Below are 22810 nucleotides of genomic sequence, written 5' to 3' on the forward strand. Positions count from 1 at the left end.
TGTTCACATTTTGCTTTTTGAGAGAAAGCACTGTGAGTAGATTTGATCAGATACTTTATTTGTGTTGTTGGTTCTGAAAATCTTTTTAATCCCCAAAAAATAAAATCCAACCCCAAAGATAGTGTCAACCACTGATGGTATTCTAAAGATTGTGCCATAAGATCTGAACCTTCTTCCAAAAGATTCCAAAAAAATTGGGCTTAACAGTAGCAATATTGGAAGTAGCATTTAGCATCCTACTTTGAAAGGGACAGTGCTCATTAGGATAGAGACATTCTAAAATGTTTGCTTTTTAATCAGCCCTATTAGTCACAGACATACCTCACTGGAGTTACCCTCCAGCTTCCTCCAAGGAAGATAGCCAAACACCTGATGGTGAGCAAAGCCATTACCATCTTGACTTCCTGCCAGAATTCTTACCACCATCAACCTTTCAAAAAAGGTTGATTGGTGGATCTTGCAAACAAAAGCACTGTAATTATTCAATACTTACACGGAAATCTTCCCATAAAACAAGTATGCTTCAGAAAATCATATTGTCTTAACAATGACCATGTTCCCCTTTGGTTGAATTGGCCTCTTTTGTAAGATTCTAATTACCCAAAATTAAGGGTTTTTTGGGTTTTTTGTTTGTTTGTTTTTGTTCTTTTGTTTTGTTTTGTTTTACCATGCTAGGACTGGGTAACTTTATTCAAGACTTTGACAAAATGATCCCCAAAGTAATATAAACGTAGACACTTTAAAAAGTCCAGATGTGGAAGTGAGGAGCACCTCTGCCCGGCCGCCCATTGTCTGGGAGGTTAGGAGCGCCTCTGCCCAGCCGTCCCATCTGGGAAGTAAGGAGCGCCTATGCCCAGCCATCCCGTCTGGGAAGTGAGGAGTGCCTCTGCCCAGCCGCCCTGTCTGGGAAGTGAGGAGCACCTCTGCCTGGCTGCCCATCATCTGGGATGTGAGGAGCGCCTCTGCCCGGCCGCCCTGTCTGGGAAGTGAGGAGCGCCTCTGCCCGGCCGCCCCATCTAGGAAGTGAGGAGTGCCTCTGCCCGGCTGACCCGTCTGGGAGGTGAGGAGCGCCTCTGCCCGGCCGCCTCGTCTGGGAGGTGAGGAGCACCTCTGCCCGTCCGCCCCGTCTGGGAAGTGATGAGCGCCTCTGCCCAGCCGCCCATCGTCTGGGAAGTGAGGAGCGCCTCTGCCCGGCCGCCCCATCTGGGAAGTGAGGAGCGCCTCTGCCCGGCCGCCCCATCTGGGAAGTGAGGAGCACCTCTGTCCCGCCGCCCCATCTGGGAAGTGAGGAGCGCTTCTGCCCGGCCACCCATCGTCTGGGATGTGAGGAGCGCCTCTGCCCGGCCACCCCGTCTGGGAAGTGAGGAGCGTCTCTGCCCGGCCGCCCATCGTCTGGGAGGTAAGGAGCGCCTCTGCCCGGCCACCCCGTCTGGGAAGTGAGGAGTGCCTCTGCCTGGCCGCTGTGCAATCTTCCAAGTGTGAAGTGACAGCCTTTCTGCAGGTGTACCCAACAGCTCTGAAGAGACAGCGACCATCGAGAAGGGGCCATGATGACGATGGTGGTTTTGTCGAAAAGAAAAGGGGGAAATGTGGGGAAAAGAAAGAGAGATCAGATTGTTACTGTGTCTGTGTAGAAAGAAGTAGACATAAGAGACTCCATTTTGTTCTGTACTAAGAAAAATTCTTCTGCCTTGGGATGCTGTTAATCTATAACCTTACCCCCAACCCCGTGCTCTCTGAAACATGTGCTGTGTCAATTCAGGGTTAAATGGATTAAGGGCAGTGCCAGATGTGCTTTGTTAAACAGATGCTTGAAGGCAGCATGCTCGTTAAGAGTCATCACCACTCCCTAATCTCAAGTACCCAGGGACACAAACACTGCAGAAGGCCGCAGGGACCTCTGCCTAGGAAAACCAGAGACTTTTGTTCACATGTTTATCTGCTGACCTTCTCTCCACTATTATCCTATGACCCTGCCACATCCCCCTCTCCGAGAAACACCCAAGAATGATCAATAAATATTAAAAAAAAAAAAGTCCAGATGTGAAATTTCAAGAAAACTTTGAATTCAGTCCTAAGTCAATATTAAGTCAAAAGTTGAACCAATTCTACAAATCATAAATACTACTTTCCTTCTTAAGTTCATATCTTTTCTGAGATAGATTACCAACTTAGTTTTCTTTGATATTGGTATTTGGAATAATTTTAACATGGCTTAACATCTTTAAGTTCTAAATCTATACTTATCTTGAATATCTTATTATAATTAAAAATATAAATCCAGAAGTGACAACTCTTCCTTACAGAAGAATTCTAATAAATGTAGAAGGATTCAGAGAAATAGAAAATCACCATTAGAGCACCACAGTAGTAATTGCCACAAGCAAGATCTGCCAATGGATAGTAAAATGAGCGAAAGTTTAAGCAGAAACAGGACATTTGCATAGTTTCAGGGTATCTCCAGCAAATATTCAATAATTACAAGGAAAACATAATAAGTTTACAGTAGCGAATCCTAGCAGACACCACCTTAGCATAGTGATCAAGGTTAACAACACCAGAAATGCATTACAACATCAGGTATCCCCTGTTATGATACACTGTCACAGACTGGAAGACACAACATAGACATGACAGTTAAATGCAAGGCTGGGTCTTAGAACAGTAGAAGGACATTAGTGAAAAGACTAAATTCTCTACTTTTTAAACTTTATACTGTAGTTAGTGTTATATCAAAGTTAATTTCTTAATTTTGACAAATATTCTATTGTTATGTAAGATGTTAACATAAGGGCAAGGTGGGTGCAGAGTATACAAGAACTCTACTATTTTTACAACTCTTCTGTAAGTCTAAAATTATCTCAAAAACTTAAAAAATAACTGTTAAAAAACACACATATATGTATATATGTGCATAACATGTGTACATATATATAATCAAGACTTCATGGAAATTGGCATCTTGGGCACTCAGTCAGTAAAACAGTAGTGTTCTCTTCCGAATTATTCATTGTCTTACTGGTAACTTAGCTTTAAGGTCCTCCCCCTTCTAGACTTTTAATCCCAAGTATAAATTTCTAATTTTCATAGAAAAGCCTTTTTAAAAAACATTCCTGTATTAGGCCAAAAATAAAATCCTAGAATAAAACTATCACCATATTATCTTATAAAATTACTCATCCCAACCATAAGACCCAGCTGGTATTTTTACTGCATTTCCTCTCCTCATCTAATATGTTTGTGTTGGTTTGGTTTGGTTTATGAGTGGAGACAGCTAATAGATTTAGTATTTAATCACAGGCCTGACAGTCTGGGGGAAAAAAATTATCACTTGGGTATCTTATGAAGAAACAGCTGTTTTTCCAAGAACCAATATTGTGTACTCACCTCAGACATAAAAAGTTATTTACCAAAGTCTCTTCTATCTAACAGCATAGAGCTACCCAAGCAAGGCCAACAAAGACTCTTTCAATATCCTTTTCTTAAATTAGGCTCTAAAATGACTGTTGATAATGGTAATAAATGTCTTTTTATTAAACAGGCAATTTTATATTATGCAATTCAGGGAAGTAAAGATAAACACGAAATCTACCTTTAAATGAAGAAAATTATAATTTCCCCCTCTAACTATGGCTGATTCATTCCCTGAGCATGAATCCCCTTTTACCCTCATTGTTTTTAACTATAAACTGAGCTGAAATCTGCTCATAGGTGAAACTAATATTTTAGATGGAGTATGATATTACCAAGTAATATTTTTTACTTTTTGTAGTCATCATTTCTACTCACTGTGGCATTTAATGTTTCATCTGTATCTCTCTATCACAATGCCCTCTATAGAAGCAGCAATAGTGAAAACATAATTACACTTTGGGGAAAAAAAAACAGGTAATTTTTAAGTAGATCTTTATCCAAATACAATAAAAAAGCAAAAAAGAAAAATGTCCGTAAACATTTTCATTTTATGTCAATGCCATTTCCAAATTCACCTTCCACTACTACAATGAACAGCAGAAGTGGTATAAAAAAAAAAAAAAAAACCCTAACCTAATGATCTATACAAAAAGGGAGACAATTTACTCTCTACACATTGCAGTATATTCAAGTGGTGAAAAGATATAAATTCTTTCAGAACTGCCATATTCTCTGGCTGTCAATATAGTCTCTTGAATAATTATATTAAACATATTACTACAAAATGTACCAAGAAGTAGCGAATAACACTATATTTGTGAACTGCAAATAATAAAACAAAACAGAAGTCCAAGAAGGCTAAAGTCTAAGCTGTAATTACACATGAAATGTATGTTGAAAGCAGTCACAATGTACGAAAATGTGACAAGATATCCAGATGTTTAAAAAAACACATCCTGTTTGTCTCAGATTATATCTAGTTTCATCTTGTAGGTTTCTGATAATCCTGTTATGTAAAGTGTGTTTCCCTCCTGCTGATAAGAAGCAGCTTGCAGATATCCATAAATTTTTTAAGGAGTGAGTCTACTCGGCAATATTGGTAACTCCATAGTTTCCTATTACATTCATTCGTCTGAAAACTGAAAACAACTCATGACTAAAATATTCTTCCATTCCTTTGCCAGTTTTCAAGTTTAAAATCAAAGGAAAGTTGGAATGTATTGCTTCTTGTCATCAACAGGCATTTCAAAAAGAGGGTAATTAACCAAATCAAGTGTTCTTTGGTCAAGTTAGTAACAGGCTTTCACTTTGTTCTAAATCCTTTCATAATTTTTTTCTAATTTTTCCACTATGGCCTGAATCTTACAAACAGCCTCTTTTCTGGCCTGCCGTACAGAGTCCTGGCCCCCAGTTTCAACTGAATCCAGTTCCAAAAGTTCCTTGGTTAGCATTTCTTCCAGAAGCCAGTATGCTTAGTCTGTCTTTTTTCCTACAAATTATTCTACTTCTTGTTCAAGATACTGGACCTTCTCCAGCACATGTATGATTTTTTTAATATTCGGAGGAGTACTTTCATCTGAAGGTACACATTCTTCAGGAAGACTGCTACTTTAATCTTGATTGTTCGGATGGTCACTGGTGGCATTACCATACAGCTGAGGCTCAGCACTATATTGGACTTAGGAATCTGAAAGATCTGAATCATTCTTGTTCACTGTCCCAGAGGATTCGTACTAATGGACGCTGCAAGGGAAGTTGTGCCGGTTCATGCTTTGATCTGATTGGCTATAGGGGTATGAAGAATCCTTGGGCTGCTGGAGTGGGGGTGTATGCTGGAGTGGGGGTGTAGGGGGTGACTGAGGAGAGCCACTGCTAGGCCATGGTGAAGTACTTTCGGTCATGTAGAGATTGTCAGGTGGTGCTGAGGGCGCTGACGAAGGCCAGGGATAACTGCCACCCATTCCATAAGCACCAGGAGAAGCCCACGCATTCTCTCGTGGTCGTACAGTTTGTCCTGATTGTGGAACACTACGATTACCATCTCCATAAGGATAACGGGGCAGGGTCATTCCAGAGTTCTGTGAAGCTGGATACCCTGCAACCTGCCCCCTAAGAGGTGTACTTCAGTCTGACAGTCCTGCTGGGGATAGACTCCAGAGACTGGAGTTGGGCTGTGCCAGGTGAACGGTAAGTACTTGCAACTACCGTGGAATAACTGGTCTGAGTATAACCAGGTGCATAGTAAGCCCCTGAGTATGAGGCAGTATTTGCCCCAGGGCCTGGGGGGTATGTTGGACCGTATGCTCCATTTGTATAAGAATTCAAACTTTGGTGGCTTCCTCTGGCTCAACCAGGCTCTGGCCAGGCGCCTCCAGAGGGATAGCAGCCATCGCCTCCTCCGCCTTCTCCCAGCCAGGTGGTCTCCGCCGGGCCGCCCCCGCGCACCCGCCAGGAAATGGGAGGCTGGGGAGGTTTGGGGTGAAAAGGGTATAAAGGTGGAGGTGGGTGCACCGGCACATCTCCACCCCCAGGCCTGTAGTAGCGGCGGTAGGACAGATGGTCACTGGGGCCGTAGCCCAAGCGCCTCAGGGCCGACATGGGCTCCGCTGCCCTGAAGTGCTTCCCACCCCCAACGGCCGACCCATCGGGCAAGCCAAATTAAGTTTTAATTTACACAAGCCACTGCATATTCCTAGACAGTGTTTAGAACTTGTGTGATTTTGCTCTGACAATACAAAATTTTGGATAAGATCCAAAACCTTACTCAGAATTCAGACTTAGTTCTCTTTTCAGGTTATGGATTTCTCTTTACAGATGCATAGAGAAGTAATTTTAAGGCCAAGCATGGTGGTTCACACCTGTAATCCCAGCACTTTGGGAGGTCGAGGCGGGCAGATCACCTGAGGTCGGGAGTTTGAGACCAGCCTGGCCAACATGGTGAAATATGGTCTCTACTAAAGATACAAAAATTAGCTGGGAGTGGTGGCACTTGCCTGTAATCCCAGCTACTCAGGAGGCTGAGGCAGGAGAATTGCTTGAACCCAGGAGGCAGAGGTTGCAGTGAGCTGAGATCATGCCACTGCACTCCAGCCTGGGTGATGGAGCAAGACTCCATCTATTAAAAAAAAAAAAAAAAAAAGAAGGTTTCAAGCCTACTGTATTGGTCAGGGTTCTCCAGAGAAACAGAGCTAAAGGAGATATAGATATACAGATACAGGTACAAAGAGATAGAGGTAGAGATATACAATTTATATAAGGAGATATACTATGATGAATTGGCTCACATGATTAAGGAGGCCTAGAGGTGCTGAGATCTATAGTTGCCAAACTGAAGACTGAGGAGAATTGGTGGTGTAGTTCTGGTCAGAGACCAAATCCCTGAAAACCAGGGGAGCTGACCGTGTAAGTTCAAGTGTGAAAGCTGGCAAGCTCAAGACCCAAGAAAAGCTGAATTTTTAGTTCAAATAGTAGGCAGGAAAAGACTAATGTCCCAGTTCAAGAAGTCAGGCCAGAAGCATTTCCTTTTGCTCACCCTTTTTGTTCTATTTGGGTCTTCAATTGGTTGAAAGAGACCCATTCACATTAGGGAGGGCAACCTGCTTTACTTGGTTTACCAATTCAAAGGTTAATCTCATCTGGACACATCCTACAGACATATTGAGAATACTGTTCGGCCAAATTTCTAGGAGTCCAACGGCCTAGTCAAGTTGACACACAGAATTAACCATTAAGTGTACAAAGCTAGAAAATCCTTCCAAATGTTACAGTTCACATATGACGAAATCTTAGCAGAGATTTTCCCAAATTTGGCAACAATCCTAAAAACGTATGTGATATTACGAATAATGAAGTGTGAAACTGAAGCAAACTCTTTTTTAAGATTTTTAAAAATATAGACACAGGGTCTCACTATGTTGCTCAGGCTGGCCTCAAAATCCCGGCCTCAAGAGATCCTCCTGCCTCAGCCTCCTGAGTCACAGGAAATACAGACATAAGCCACTGCGCCCAGAAGAAATAAACTTAGATAAAAAAGAATGAAAAGGAACAAACAAAGCCTCCAAGAAATATGGGACTATGTGAAAAGACCAAATCTACGTCTGATTGGTGTACCTGAAAGTGATAGGGAGAATGGAACCAAGTTAGAAAACACTCTTCAGGATATTACCCAGAAGAACTTCCCCAACCTAGCAAGGCAGGCCAACATTCAAATTCAGGAAGTACAGAGAACACCACAAAGATACTCCTCGAGAAGATCAACCCCAGGACACATAATTGTCAGATTCACCAAGGTTGAAATGAAGGAAAAAATGTTGAGGGCAGCCAGAGAGAAAGGTTGGGTTACCCACAAAGGGAAGCCCATCAGACTAACAGCAGATTGCTCGGCAGAAACTCTACAAGCCAGAAGTGAGTGGGGGCCAATACTCAACATTCTTAAAGAAAAGAATTTTCAACCCAGAATTTCATATTCAGCATATCCAGCCAAACTAAGCTTCATAAGTAAAGGAGAAATAAAATCCTTTACAGACAAGCAAATGCTGAGAGATTTTGTCACTACCAGGCCTGCCTTACAAGAGCTCCTGAAGGAAGCACTAAATATGGAAAGGAACAACCAGTACCAGCTACGGCAAAAACATGCCAAATTGTAAAGACCATCGATGCTAGGAAGAAACTGCATCAATTAACGGGTGAAATAACCAGCTAGCATCATAATGACAGGATCAAATTCACACATAACAATATTAACCTTAAATGTAAATGGGCTAAATGCCCCCATTAAAAGACACAGACTGGCAAATTGGATAGAGTCAAGACCCATTGGTGTGCTGTATTCAGGAGACCCATCTCACGTGCAAAGACACACATAGGCTCAAAATAAAGGGATGGAGGAAGATCTACCAAGCAAATGGAAAGCAAAAAAAAAGCGGTAGTTGCAATCCTGGTCTCTGATAAAACAGACTTTAAACCAACAAAGATCAAAAGAGACAAAGAAGGCCATTACATAATGGTAAAGGTAATACAACTATCCTAAATATATATGCACCCAATACAGGAGCACCAAGATTCATAAAGCAAGTTCTTAGAGACCTACAAAGAGACTTAGACTCCCACACAATAATAATGGGAGATTTAACACCTCACTGTCAATATTAGACAGATCAACGAGACAGAAAACTAACAAGGATATCCAGGACTTGAACTCAGCTCTGGACCAAGCAGACCTACTGGACATCTACAGAACTCTCCACCCCAAATCAACAGAATATACATTCTTCTCAGCACCACATCGCACTTATTCTAAAATTGACCGCATAAATGGAAGTAAAACTCCTCAGTGGCCAGGCGTGGTGGCTCATGCCTATAATCCCAGCACTTCGGGAGGCTTAGCCAGGTGGATCACCTGATGTCGGGAGTTCAAGACCAGCCTGACCAACATGGAGAAACCCTGTCTCTACTAAAAATACAAATAAAGTTAGCTGGGCATGGTGGCACATGCCTGTAATCCCAGCTACTCAGGAGGCTTAGGCAGGAGCAGTCCTTGAACTCGGGAGGCGGAGGTTGCAGTGAGCCGAGATTGCGCCACCACATGCGAATCTGGGTGACAGAGCGAGACTCTGCCTTAAAAAAAAAAAAAAAAAAAAAAACACCTCAGCAAATGTAAAAGAACAGAAATCACAACTGTCTCTCAGACCACAGTGCAATCAAATTAGAACTCGGGATTAAGAAACTCACCCAAAACCATACAACTATGTGGAAACTGAACAACCTGCTCCTGAATGACTACTGGGTACATAACTAAATGAAAGCAGAAATAAAGATGTCCTTTGAAACCAGTGAGAACAAAGACACAACGTACCAGAATCTCTGGGACACATTTAAAGCAGTGTGTACAGGGAAATTTATAGCACTAAATGCTCAAGATAAAGCAGGAAAGATCTAAAATCGACACCCTAACATCACAATTAAAAGAACTAGAGAAGTAAGAGCAAACAAATTCAAAAGCTAGCAGAAAACAAGAAGTAACTAAGATCAGAGCAGAACTGACAAAAATACAGACACAAAAACCCTTCAAAAAAATCAATGAATCCAGGAGCTGGTTTTTTGAAAAAATCAACAAAATAGATAGACCCCTCACCAGATTAATATAGTAGAAAAGAGAGAAGAATCAAATAGATGCAATAAAAAATGATAAAGGGGATATCACCACTGATCCCACAGAAATACAAACTATCATCCGAGAATACTATAAGCACCTCTACGCAAATAAACTAGAAAATCTAGAAGAAATGGATAAATTCCTGGACACATACACCCTCCCAAGACTAAACCAGGAAGAAGTTGAATCTCTGAATAGACCAATAACAGGTTCTGAAATTGAGGCAATAATTAATAGCTTACCAACCAAAAAAAGCCCAGGACCAAATGGATTCACAGCCAAATTCTACAAGAGGTACAAAGAGGAGCTGGTACCATTCCTTCTGAAACTATTCCAATCAATAGAAAAAGATGGAATCCTCCTTAACTCGTTTTATGAGGCCAGCATCATCCTGATACCAAGGCCTGGCAGAGGCACAACAAAAAAAGAAAATCTTAGGCCAATATCCCTGATGAACATCAGTGTGAAAATCCTCAATAAAATACTGGCAAACTGAATCCAGCAGCACATCAAAAAGCTTATCCACCACAATCAATTTGGCTTCATCCCTGGGATGCAAGGCTGGTTCAACATATGCAATCAATAAACGTAATCCATCACATAAACAGAACCAATGACAAAAACCACATGATTATCTCAATAGATGCAGAAAAGGCCTTTGACAAAATTCAACACCCTTTCATGCTAAAAACTCTAATAAACTAGGTATCAATGGAATGTATGTCAAAATAATAAGAGCTGTTTATGAAAAACCCACAGCCAATATCATACTGAATGGGCAAAAACTGGAAGCATTCCCTTTGAAAACCGGCACAAGACAAGGATGCCCTCTCTCACCACTCCTATTCAACATAGTGTTGGAAGTTCTGGTCGGGGCAATCAGGCGAGAGAAAAAAATAAAGGTATTCAATTAGGAAAAGCAGAAGTCAAATTATCTCTGTTTGCAGATGACATGATTGCATATTTAGAAAACCCCGTATCTCAGCCCAAAATCCCCTTAAGCTGACAAATAACTTCAGCAAAGTCTCAGGATACAAAATCAATGCGCAAAAATCAAAAGCATTCCTATACACCAATAACAGACAAACAGAGAGCCAAATCATGAGTGAACTCCCATTCACAATTGCAACAAAGAGAAAAAAATACCTAGGAATCCAACTTAACAAGGGATGTGAAGAACCTCTTCAAGGAGAACTACAAACCACTGTTCAGTGAAATAAAGAAGACACAAAAAAATGGAAGAACATTCCATGCTCATGGATAGGAAGAACCCATATCCTGAAAATGGCCATACTGCCCATTGTGGAAGGTAATTTATAGATTCAGTGTTATCCCCATCAAGCTACCACAGACTTTCTTCACAGAATTGGAAAAAACTACTTTAAAGTTCATATGGAACCAAAAAAGGGCCCACATTGCCAAGACAATCCTAAGCCAAAAGAACAAACCTGGAGGCATCATGCTACCTGACTTCAAACTATACTACAAGCCTACAGTAACCAAAACAGCATGGTACCGGTACCAAAACAGATATATAGACCAATGGAACAGAACAGAGGCCTCAGAAATAACACCACACATCTACAACCACTGATCTTTGACAAACCTGACAAAAATAAGAATTGGGGAAAGGATTCCCTATTTAATAAATGGTGCTGGGAAAACTGGCTAGCCATATGTAGAAAGCTCAAACTGGATACCTTCCTTACACCTTATACAAAAATTAACTCAAGATGGATTAAAGACTTAAATGTTAAACCTAAAACCATAAAAACCCTAGAAGAAAAACTAGGCAATACCATTCAGGACACATGCTTGGGCAAAGACTTCATGACTAAAACACCAAAAGCAAAGGCAACAAAGCCAGAATAGACAAATGGGATCTAATTAAACTAAAGAGCTTCTGCAGAGCAAAAGAAACTATCATCAAAGGGAACAGGCAACCTACAAAATGGGAGAAAATTTTTGCAATCTATCCATCTGACAAAGGGATAATATCCAGAATCTACAGAGAACTTAAACAAATTTACAAGAAAAAAGCAAACGATCCCATCAAAAAAGCAGGCAAAGTATATGAACAGATGCTTCTCAAAAGAAGGCATTTATGCAGCCAACAGACATATGAAAAAATGCTCATCATTACTGGTCATCAGAGAAATGCAAATCAAAACCACAATGAGATACCATCTCATGCCAGTTAGAATGGCGATCATTAAAAAGTCAGGAAACAACAGATACTAGAGAGGATGTGGAGAAATAGGAACGCTTTTACACTTTTGGTGGGAGTGTAAATTAGTTCAACCATTGTGGAAGACAGTGTGGCAATTCCTCAAGGATCTAGAACTAGAAATACCATTTGACCCAGCAATCCCATTACTGGGTATATACCCAAAGGATTATAAATCATTCTACTACAAAGACTCACACATGTGTGTGTTTATTGCGGCACTATTCACAATAGCAAAGACTTGGAACCAGCCCAAGTGTTCATCAATAATAGACTGGATAAAGAAAATGTGGCATATATACACCATGGAATACTATGCAGCCATAAAAAAGGATGAGTTCATGTCCTTTGCAGGGACATGGATGCAGCTGGAAACCATCATTCTCAGCAAAATGTCACAAGGACAGAAAACCAAACACCACATGTTCTCACTCATAAGTGGGAGTTGAACAATGAGAACACATGGACACAGGGTTGGGAACATCACACACTGGGGCCTGTTGGGGGCTGGGAGCTAGGGGAGGGATAATGTTAGGAGAAATACCTATTGTAAATGACTAGTTGATGGGTGCAGCAAATCAACATGGCACATGTATACCTATGTAACAAACCTGCACATTGTGCACAGGTACCCTAGAACTTAAAGTATAATAATAAAAAAATAGAGAGAGAAAGAGACAGGGTCTCACTGTGTTGCTCAGGCTGGCCTCAAAATCCTGGCCTCAAGAGGTCCTCCTGCCTCAGCCTCCTGAGTAGCAGGGACTACACACATAAGCCACTGCAACCAGATGAAATAAACTTTTCTAAGCCAGCAATAATTTTAAAAATTAATCAACCACAAAAGAAAAGACTAAATTTTTTATTGTCTCCATAGAAAATATTGCAAAAATTTCAAAGTCAAGAGAATTAGCCAAAGATGAAAAATAAATAAATAAGAAAATACTGCAAAATTGCTGTTAAATGAAGAAATAACTGAAGAGTAAGCAGTCAAGAAATATAAAGGAAAAAGGGATACAAGACATGTCTGGTAGTTAATTAATAAAAATATTATCTTATATTTCTGGATTTTTTATGTCTGATAAATCTGTTGACTCTTTAAAAATTTGTAATTTATTGGGATTTCTTTTTCATTCTAAATAAATCTTTTTTATACTGAATTTTGTGTTTGTAATTTTGTTTTTTTGTTTTGTTTTGTTTTTTTGAGATGGAGTCTTGCTCTGTCACTAAGTCTGGAGTGCAATGGCGCAACCTCAGCTCACTGCAACCTCCGCCTCCTGGGTTCGAGTGATTCTCCTGCCTCAGCCTCCCAAGTACCTGGGATTACAGGCACCTGCCACCACACCTAGCTAATTTGTATTTTCAGTAGAGAGGGGGTTTCACCAAGTTGGCCAGGCTGGTCTCGAACTCCTGATCTCACGTGATCCACCCTCCTTGGCCTCCCAAAGTGCTGGGATTACAGGCTTGAGCCACTCACTGCACCTGGCCTAAATTTTGTATTCTTTTTAGTAAAGATGGTCCCTGACGTTGCTTAAGGCCCATGAAGTTAGTCTCTCGACAGGCCTACATCATTTCATAGAATAAGATTTTCAAGCTGAAGGCCCTTGGATCTCTGGAAATGGGGCCTGCCATGGTACTTTCTAAACGTTTCCCAGTTGACTCTATTGTACATCCAAGGTAGAAAATTGCTGTTCCAGCCTAATCTCTTCATTTTACAGATGTTGAACCTAAAGACCAGGGAGAGGCTGGAGCTTGTCACAAGTCTCAGTGGGTGTGAGGTAAAACTGACCTGAGACCAGGAATGTCCTACACTCAGACCAGAACATGACAATAGTCCCTTCCCTGTTCAGTTTTAGGAATGATCACAAACAGTATTTCAGTAGATTACTAGTAGTGCACACTCTCAAAGGTTTGCTGGCCAGAGAGAGGAAGAGGGATGTTCTCAAATCCTGAAGCAGAAAATATATTGTTTACATTCAATTTTCATTCTTCTCTGGCAACACAGTTAAGCCCATGGAGTGGTTTAGAGACAAAAGATAGAACGTGAAGGTTTATGATCAGACTTAAAACTACTGTGTTGCCTTAAATGTTAAGGTCATTCCAGACTAAAAGCTCCTAAATATAGGTGTTCTATTTTAAGCAAAATAGTCTATTCTGTTTCCATAGCTTCATGTAAAGTTTGTTCTACACATTTTATTTTTTTAAGGCCCTGTTTAGGCCCTATTATTTAGATGAACAAAAGTCACTAGCACATCCTAGGACTAATTTCCATGTAAATGTTGAAGGAGAAATCATAACAGCCTCTCCCTCTCTGAATTTCCAAGGCTGGGAATCACCAGACCCCAGTGATTTTCAATACCCTATCCAGCATAAAAACTGTTTTGTTCTATAAAGTAAGGCAAGCCTATCATTTCCTCGGTGTTGTTATTATGACTTAATTTTTAATGGGAGTCTGCAGTGGATGGAGCACAGTTAGGTTTTTTGTAACAGTATTCTGTAAATGGTTTTAAATGGTCCCTTTACAGTACATAGCAATTTTTAAAAAAAATTTTAATATATAGTGCTTTTTTTTTTTGGAGATGAAGTCTTGCTCTGTTGCCCAGGCTGGAATGCAATGGTGCAAGCTTGGCTCACTGCAACCTCTACCTCCCAGGTTCAAGCAATTCTCCTGTCTCAGCCTCCTGAGTAACTGGGATTACAGGCTCATGCCACTACACCTGGCTAATTATTTATTTTTAGTAGAGATGGGGTTTCACCATGTTATCCAGGCTGGTCTGGAACTCCTGACCTCAAGTGATCCACCTGCCTCAGCCTCCCAACGTGCTGGGATTACAAGCGTGAGCCACCATACCCAGCCATACATCGCATTTTAATAATTAATCTCATGCTGTCTCATTTCACAGTCTGGAAATCTTATGTATGTATGCCTTTTTGCATAATGAGAGTATCCATCTTCAGCTTTGCATCTACCAAAGTATTATGCACCTAATAAACTGTCTATAAATATTTGTCAATTGAATAAATAAAAACTTTTTATTTTTGAGACAGAGTCTCACTGTGTCACCCAGGCTGGGGTGCAGTAGTGCTATCTCGGCTCACTGCAATCTCGCCTCCCAGGTTCAAGCAATTCTCCTGCCTCAGCCTCCTGAGTAGCTGGGATTACAGGCGCCCCCCACCACACCTGGCTAATTTTTGTGTTTTTAGTAGAGACGGGGTTTTCCCACATTGGCCAGGCTGGTCTCAAACTCCTGACAGGTGATCCACCCACCTCGGCCTCCCAAAGTGCTGAGATTACAGGAAAAGCTTAATTTTTTACCAAAAGAAGTCTACTTATAAAATTCTCTCTGCAGGCAATTGTTTAAGATATTTGTTCTCACAAAGTGAAACATAGTCTACATTAATGGACCACTAATCTGGTCATGTGAGAGTTATGGTTGATTTTTACTCTTCCTTAACTACCCCCATCCTTACACTCACAGTGCTCTGCATCCTCAATATCTCTCTTACCCACCGCTATTTTCCTTTCCTACTACTGCTGCCATATCTAGGCTCTCATGGTCTCTCTCCTGTTCCACTAGAATAACTTCTAAGCCCTCCATTCTCCTTGAGCTCCTCTCCAATCATCTTACATGCTGCTAGATACGTTTTTCTAAAATAAAAACATCTTCTCATCACAATGTCCCTTCCATCTTCCTCCTGCCCTCCCTCCATGACTCCCATTTGCCCACCGGAAAATATAAATTTGTCCACCACGTGATCTCTATCTGCTTCAATAGCAACTCTCAAAGTTTCACACACCTACACCTCCTATGCCACAGCCATATTAAACTATTGGCAGTTCTTTAAACTCTCTTATAAGCATTGCTCTGCCTAGACTATCCTTCTCCCCACTGTCTGCTTAACTAACCCACTAGCATCCTTTAAGACACAGCACAGCAGTCACCTCCTCTCCGAAGTTTACCTGACCACAGCCCTCTCTGCAACCACCAGGAGTTGACCACACACCCTCCTTATTCCCCCACCAGGCACTCCGCATCCTCAGCAGAACATGATTTTCTCATTTGTTTGTGGTCCACATCCTCTTCCTCAAGGGAAAGCTCCTGAGGACAAAGTTTGCATCCTATTCATTTCTGTGTCCACAGTGCCTAAGTCAGGACTTGGCAGGTGGTGGCATGGTGAGGGATGGCCTTGGCCCTCCGAAGAGCAAGGCCCCAAGGAAATGAGATTCAATGATTGGGAAGACTTCAGCTGGAGAAAGACTTCACGTGGAATACAGCCCGGGAAGACCTGAATGGGGAACTGCAGTCTATGGCCCTGACAACCAGGGGACAGCTTAGAGATCGTTGGTGAGCTCTGCCTAAATCAGGGAGGTACACAAAGTGGGAGAGAAATGCAGGCAAGCCGATTCGACTGTCACAAGTAGTTCCTGCATTGATGGCAACTGATCCCATTGTCCAAACTCCCACAGAGTATCAAGGAGATCAAGGAGCCCCTGGGATTTTCAACCACTAGAAGCTGTTGATCAAGGAGACATTGACAAAGTAGACATTGTAGCAGCCAGAAGACTAAAATGGAAATTAGTTGATTAACAAGTCCTAAAGAACCAGAGCAAGCCGGGCATGGTGGCTCACTCCTGTAATCCAGCACTTTGGGAAGCTGAGGTGGGTGGATCACTTGAGGTCAGGAGTTCCAGACCAGCCTGGCCAACATGGTGAAACCCTGTCTCTACTAAAAATACCAAAAAAAAATTAGCTGGGCGTGCCAGCTACTTGGGAGGCTGAGGCAGGAGAATTGCTTGGACCTGGGAGGCAGAGGTGGCAGTGAGCCAAGATCACCACATTCCAGCCTGCGCAACAAGAGCAAGAAGAAAAAGGAAGGAAGGAAGGGAGGAAGGAAGGAAGGAAGGAAGGAAGGAAGGAAGGAAGGAAGGAAGGAAGGAAGAGAGGAGGAAGCTTTTGGAAGAAACTCTTACCATATTTTTCAAACGGACGAGGAGATCAATGATATAACATGGGGAAATATCCTTTGAATCCCCCAGTTAGGAGTGAGGGCAGGGGAAATGAAAGAGATTAAACTCAACTTCATTCATTGTGACCCATCCTTGTGAGCAGAGCTCATAAGACATTGAAGGGAGGAGAAGGCTAAAACTCGTGGCTCAAATAGACCCCAGAGGATTCTCGGTTAACATTCATTAGCCTGGAAAAGTGAGAGCTGGTTACACTGCACACAGTAAGTAGTGAAGTCATGCACTGTCTGAAAATCATTTTTCCGTGGCAGGTGGACTTCCCAGGCAGCTGTGAAGATCTGTTTTTGAATCATGCGAGCAGAAAATGTCACGACCCCACGGTAATGATAGAGCAACAAAGGAAAACGATCTCTTTTGGGTGTTTTTAAAGGGCTTAGGGTGCCCTTTGGCTCTGTCTAGTTCCAGAAATTACACACTCATGATAACTGCTAAGTAGCCTCAAACAAAAGAGCCCTATTTTCCATTCTTCATCCACTCTTACATCAATTTGCAGAGGCAAAAATAGGAAGCTGTTATAATACAGGGAAGAGAACGCCCTGGGCAAGAACATCAGTGGAAAAACATACTACGTTTAGGTTATAAAAATCACAGTGAATAGTTTATACAGCATAGACAGAAATAAAAACCACCATTTAACAAACTGGCAAGTAGGCCCAACCATTTTTAAAACAAAGCTGTTCAATGGTACTAATGAATGAACCTTCATTAAGATAGAAATAGCCCACATCATCTGCTCTTCCTTTTAATTAAAAGCACTGTAAGCAGGTTAGAAGAAAAGTCTTCCCTAATTTTTCAGGATAATGATTATCGTTACTGGATTACCATAGTAATCTCCCAATTAACACCTTAGACCTTGAAAAGCAAAATTGTGAAAAGATTTTGCAAATGCTTAGGTCCATATGTAAAGCAGTTCCTGGACATGTCGAAGTACAGATAAATGGTGCCAGATGCAAAGCCAGACACAGGCTGTTTTTCGGTTCATTATCTTTATTACCTACTGAGACAATTCATGAAGATTTTGAGTGAAGGTTAAAATTTAAAGTCTTTGCAAACACTTTAGACAAGCTCTTCAGAGTTTTCTAAAGTTTGACAAATTCTGTTAATTAAGCTATCAGAGAAATAACTGTCTGGAGTCCAACAAAATAATGTACTCAAGCATTTGTGAACCATAGCATACTGTAGAGAGATATCCCCACTGTTAATAGTCCCATAGCTTTCAAAGTTCTTCCGAAATAGTGGGACTGAAGAAGAAATAGAGGCACGGGGAAAAGAGGTGTATCCTATACGGTCATCTTTAAAAAACTACCTCCCCAAAATATATGTATACATACGTACATACATACATACACATGTGTATATATACAAATATTCTCCTATTTAATATGAAGAAAAAAACGGGGCAATGAGAAATGCACTCAAATTAAAATATGGTTATAATCCTTCTGTAACTGTCGTTCTAAAAATAAGACTTAAAAACAAGATCATTGTATTTTTTTTTTTTTTTTTTTTTGAGACGGAGTCTCGCTCTGTCGCCCAGGCTGGAGTGTGCAGTGGCGCGATCTCGGCTCACTGCAAGCTCCGCCTCCCGAGCTCACGCCATTTTCCTGCCTCAGCCTCCCAAGTAGCTGGGACTACAGGCGCCCTCCACCTCGCCCGGCTAATTTTTTTGTATTTTTAGTAGAGACGGGGTTTCCCCATGTTAGCCAGGATGGTCTTGATCTCCTGACTTCGTGATTCGCCCCCCTCGGCCTCCCAAAGTGCTAGGATTACAGGCGTGGGGCACGGCGCCCGGCCGCTCTATGTATTTTCTACAGATAATTTAGATGCCCAAGGTGTTTATGGTACATCAAAAAGAGGTTTTTTGTTTGTTTGTTTTTGAGACGGAGTCTCATATTGTCGCCCAGGCTGGAGTGCAGTGGCGCAATCTCGGCTCACTGCAAGCTCCGCCTGCAAGTTCCGCCTCCCGGGTTCATGCCATTCTCCTGCCTCAGCCTCCCGAGTATCTGGGACTACAGTTGCCCGCCACCATGCCCGGCTAATTTTTTGTATTTTTAGTAGAGACGGGGTTTCATCGTGTTAGCCAGGATGGTCTCGATTTCCTGACCTCGTGATCCGCCCGCCTCAGCCTCCCAAAGTACTGGGATTACAGGCGTGAGCCACCGTGCCTGGCCCAAAAAAAGCTTTTAAGCTTTTAAAAAAAAGAAATCATAAAATTTTGCTTTTTATTTATTCAGAATTCTGAATCTGGTCACCTTGCACTTGCCAAAGAAAAATATTCAAAGCAAGGTTGTAGGGGGTCGGGGTACATGCAGATAGAAACGCTAACCTCCTCCGCTACCAGGAGAAAAATTAGATTAGACGCAATTTAAACACTTAGTAAATTATCTCCACACTAACAACTATAAATGTGATGTTCTTTATAAAAGGCCAAGACTCAGAAAGGGGAGGAGGAAGAGAGGAGACGGGGAGAAAGAGAGATCACTGTGTACATGTCGGAAGCAGCAGCCTATTAAAATGAGGGAACAGGGGAGGACGGACTGAGTCTTCCAGCCGCTGGCACTTGAGGGTGGTGACTGAGGACAGACATAAAAGCCTTGGAATTAACTAGTCCTAAAACGCCAAATGGCAGTCTGGCATCCAGTTGTTTTTGGCCACAGAACTGACTCAGCCTTCCAAGTGCTGGGGAGGATTTGATTCCCTCCTGCAATTTCCAGTGACCTTGAGAAGTGTGGAAGCGAATCAGGACTCCAGACACCTGAGCACGCTGATTTTAAGTAATTGCCATGTGTCAACAAATTAATCAGTTAGAATGTGACCCATCCAAGCGGGTTATCCCCTAATCTTAAGTAATAAAAGCAGAATCCAAAAGATATGACCAGTGATTAGAATTGATTAGACCTAAACATAAATCTAGGCATATCTAGGAGGGCATTCGCAAAGTAAAAATAGTTATGTTGAGGCCATGGAATAATATGACTTTTTCTTTAATTTTTGTTATGTTATTTTTGCCATTTCAAAAGCGACAAGGAAAAGTTAAGAGATAAATGATTATAAGAAAATATTTACAACTTACATCACAAAGAACTAACATACAAAAGCTCTTAGAATTTCAGGGAAAAAAAAGACAAAGATACCTATAGAAAAAGATTTTAAAAACATAAACAGCCTGTAGTCCCAGCTACTCAGGAGTCTGAGGCGGGAGGATCGCTTGAAGCCAGGAGTTCAAGACCAGGCAATACAGTGAGATGTCATCTCTAAAAAACAAAATATAAAGAAATCTCAGAAAAAGACAGGTCATTTGCTTGTTAACATGTGGAAAAGATGCTTAACCTCAATTCATAAGAGAAATGCAAATTCAAAATGCAGTGAGATATAATTTCTCACATGTCAGATTGGCAAAAATCCAAAGGTTGACGATTCATTTGGCTGATAAGCCTGGGGAAAAACCAGCTCTCTCATACATTGCTGACAGGAATAAATTAAAGAAGCATTTACCATTAGACCCAGCAATCTCACTTCTAGGAATCTATCCTGAATCTACATAAATACTAAACAAAATATTCACTGGGATAGTAATTGTAGAGCTGTTTGTGACAGCAAAAGATTGGAAACAACCCAAATGTTTCACCAATAAAAAAATGACTGAATAAACTACCCCCACAATGAAATATAGGCGGTCATGGAAAAAATAAGTAAGATTTCTATGTATTGATAAGGGGTAGTTTCCAGTATATATTAAGTGAAAAAAAAATGCACTACAGTTGCATCAGTCTGTTCTCACACTGCTAATAAAGATATACCCAAGACTGGGTTATTTATAAAGGAAAAAGGGTTAAAAGTTTAGCATGGCTGGGGAGGCCTCAGGAAACTTACAATCATGGCAGAAGGAGAAGCAAATGCGTCCTTGTTCATATGATGGCAGGAAGGAAAAGAATGAGTGCCCAGCAAAGCGGGAAGCCCCTTATAAAAACCATCAGATTTCATGAGAACCAACTCACCAGCATGAAAACAGAATGGGGGAACCTCCCTCCATGATTCAATTACCTCCCACCAGATCCCACATGGGGATTATGGGAACTATAATTCAAGATGAGATTTGCATGGAGACACAGCCAAATCATATCAACAGTATACATAAAATGTTACATTTTATATAAGAAAGGAGGTAGACTGGGCACAGTGGCTCATACCTATAATCTTAGCACTTTGGGAGGCTGAGTTAGGAGGATCACTCAAGCCCAGGAGTTCAAGACCAGCCTGAGTGACACAGGAAATCTATGAAATTTTTTTAAATATAGGAAGAAAGAAAAAAAGAAAAAGAGAAGGAGGAAGGAAGGAAGGAAGGAAAGAAGGAAGGGAGGAAGAAAATAGGTAAAATAAGACTATATATACACAATATATGTATTATACATACACACTATATATGTGTGTTTTTAGTTTTGCTTATTTTTCCAGAAACTCTAGAAAGATAAATCAGAAATGAATACTAATAGAGCTAGTTGTATGGGGGTTAGAAAGTGGGGAATAAGGAGAAGGATAGAGATGGTAGTAAGACTTTTCTGAATATGCCTTTTTATATAATTTTGAGTTTTTACCTACTTAAATGTTTTAAATGTTCATGAAATAGGTAAAATTACATCAAAAAGGGAAAGAAACCCTAAAATTGAGAAAAAGAAAACTTAATTCTATATCCAGTGAGCAACATACTGACACAAAGCAAAAATTTATTTCAAGTGAGTTTTAGACACCTATTGGACAGTTCCTTCTTTAGTGGGATATAGTCTAAAAATAAAGAACTACCTAAAAAATTCTCAAAATTCGCCTCATATTTTTATTGCTGTAATGATGTGATAATATTGACATTGTAATTTTGAAGCCCTTTTATGTGTCTACTAGGATCAAGCAAATAAATATGTTAATCTTATTTTTTCAATTTCCAACTTAAAAAGATATAAATATAAAATCAATAAGTTAAGAAAACCACATTGATTTCTTTTTTGAGATAGGGTTTTACTCTGTCACTCAGGCTGGAGTACAATGACACAACCACAGCTCACTGCAGCCTCAACCTCTCAGGCTCAAGTGAGCCTCTCCCACCTCAGCCTCCCAAGTAGCTGGGACCACAGGTGTGCCCCACCATGCCCAGCTAAGTTTTTATGTTTTTTATAGAGCTGGAGTCTCACTATGTTGCCCAGGCTGGTCTTGAACTCCTGGCCTCAAGCAAGCCCACCTTGGCATCCCAAAGTGCTGAGATTACAGGTGTGAGCCACCACACTTGGCCAAAATGTTTTATATAGCTTTATTAAAATATGATTCACACACCATAAAATTAATCTTTTAAAGCACAAAATTCATTCCACAACCCATTTGGTTTTGTCAAAAGACAAAAAAAAAAGTACAAAATTCAGAGCCGGGTGTGGTAGATTGCACCTGTAAGCCAGCTACTTCAGGAGGTTGAGGCAAGAGGATCGCTTGAGGCCAGGAGTTCAAGACAAGCCTGGGCAACACAGAGAGATCCCATCTCTAAAAAAATAAATAATAAAGTACAAAACTTACTGATTTTTGTTATATTCACAGAATCACGCAACAATCACCACTATCTAATTTCAGAACATTTTTTTACCACCCCAAAAGAAAATCTCATACCAATCAGCAGTCTCTCCCATTCTCTCTCCCGCTTACCTACTTTCTGTCTCTATAGATTTGCCTATTCTAGACATTTTATATAAATAACATCAAACAATATTTAGACTTTTGTAACCGGCTACTTTGACTTCGCAAAGTAAATCTGTCCTAGTTTCCTGTTGCTGCTATAACAAATCACCACACATTGGGTGGCTTAAAACAATGGAAATTTATTTTCTCTCGGTTTTCAAAACCAAAAGTCTGAGCTGAGCATGGTGGTTCATACCTGTAATCCCAGCACTTTGGGAGGATGAGGCAGGAAGATTCCTTGAGTCCAGATGTTTCAGGCCAGCCTCAGCAACACAGT

At 41.0% G+C, this 22810-nt stretch overlaps 2 pseudogenes; both read right to left on the bottom strand.

The window, feature by feature from the left end:
* Window positions 1-687: 687 nt before the first annotated feature.
* LOC134730980 (uncharacterized) lies at window positions 688-1549 on the bottom strand (annotated as a pseudogene).
* A 3178-nt stretch (window positions 1550-4727) lies between these two features.
* On the bottom strand, window positions 4728-6012 carry LOC134730979 (BAG family molecular chaperone regulator 4-like; annotated as a pseudogene).
* Window positions 6013-22810: the final 16798 nt, after the last annotated feature.

Source organism: Pan paniscus, chromosome 7 (assembly GCF_029289425.2).
Source record: "Pan paniscus chromosome 7, NHGRI_mPanPan1-v2.0_pri, whole genome shotgun sequence".
In the NCBI taxonomy this organism is placed as follows: Eukaryota; Metazoa; Chordata; class Mammalia; order Primates; family Hominidae; genus Pan; species Pan paniscus.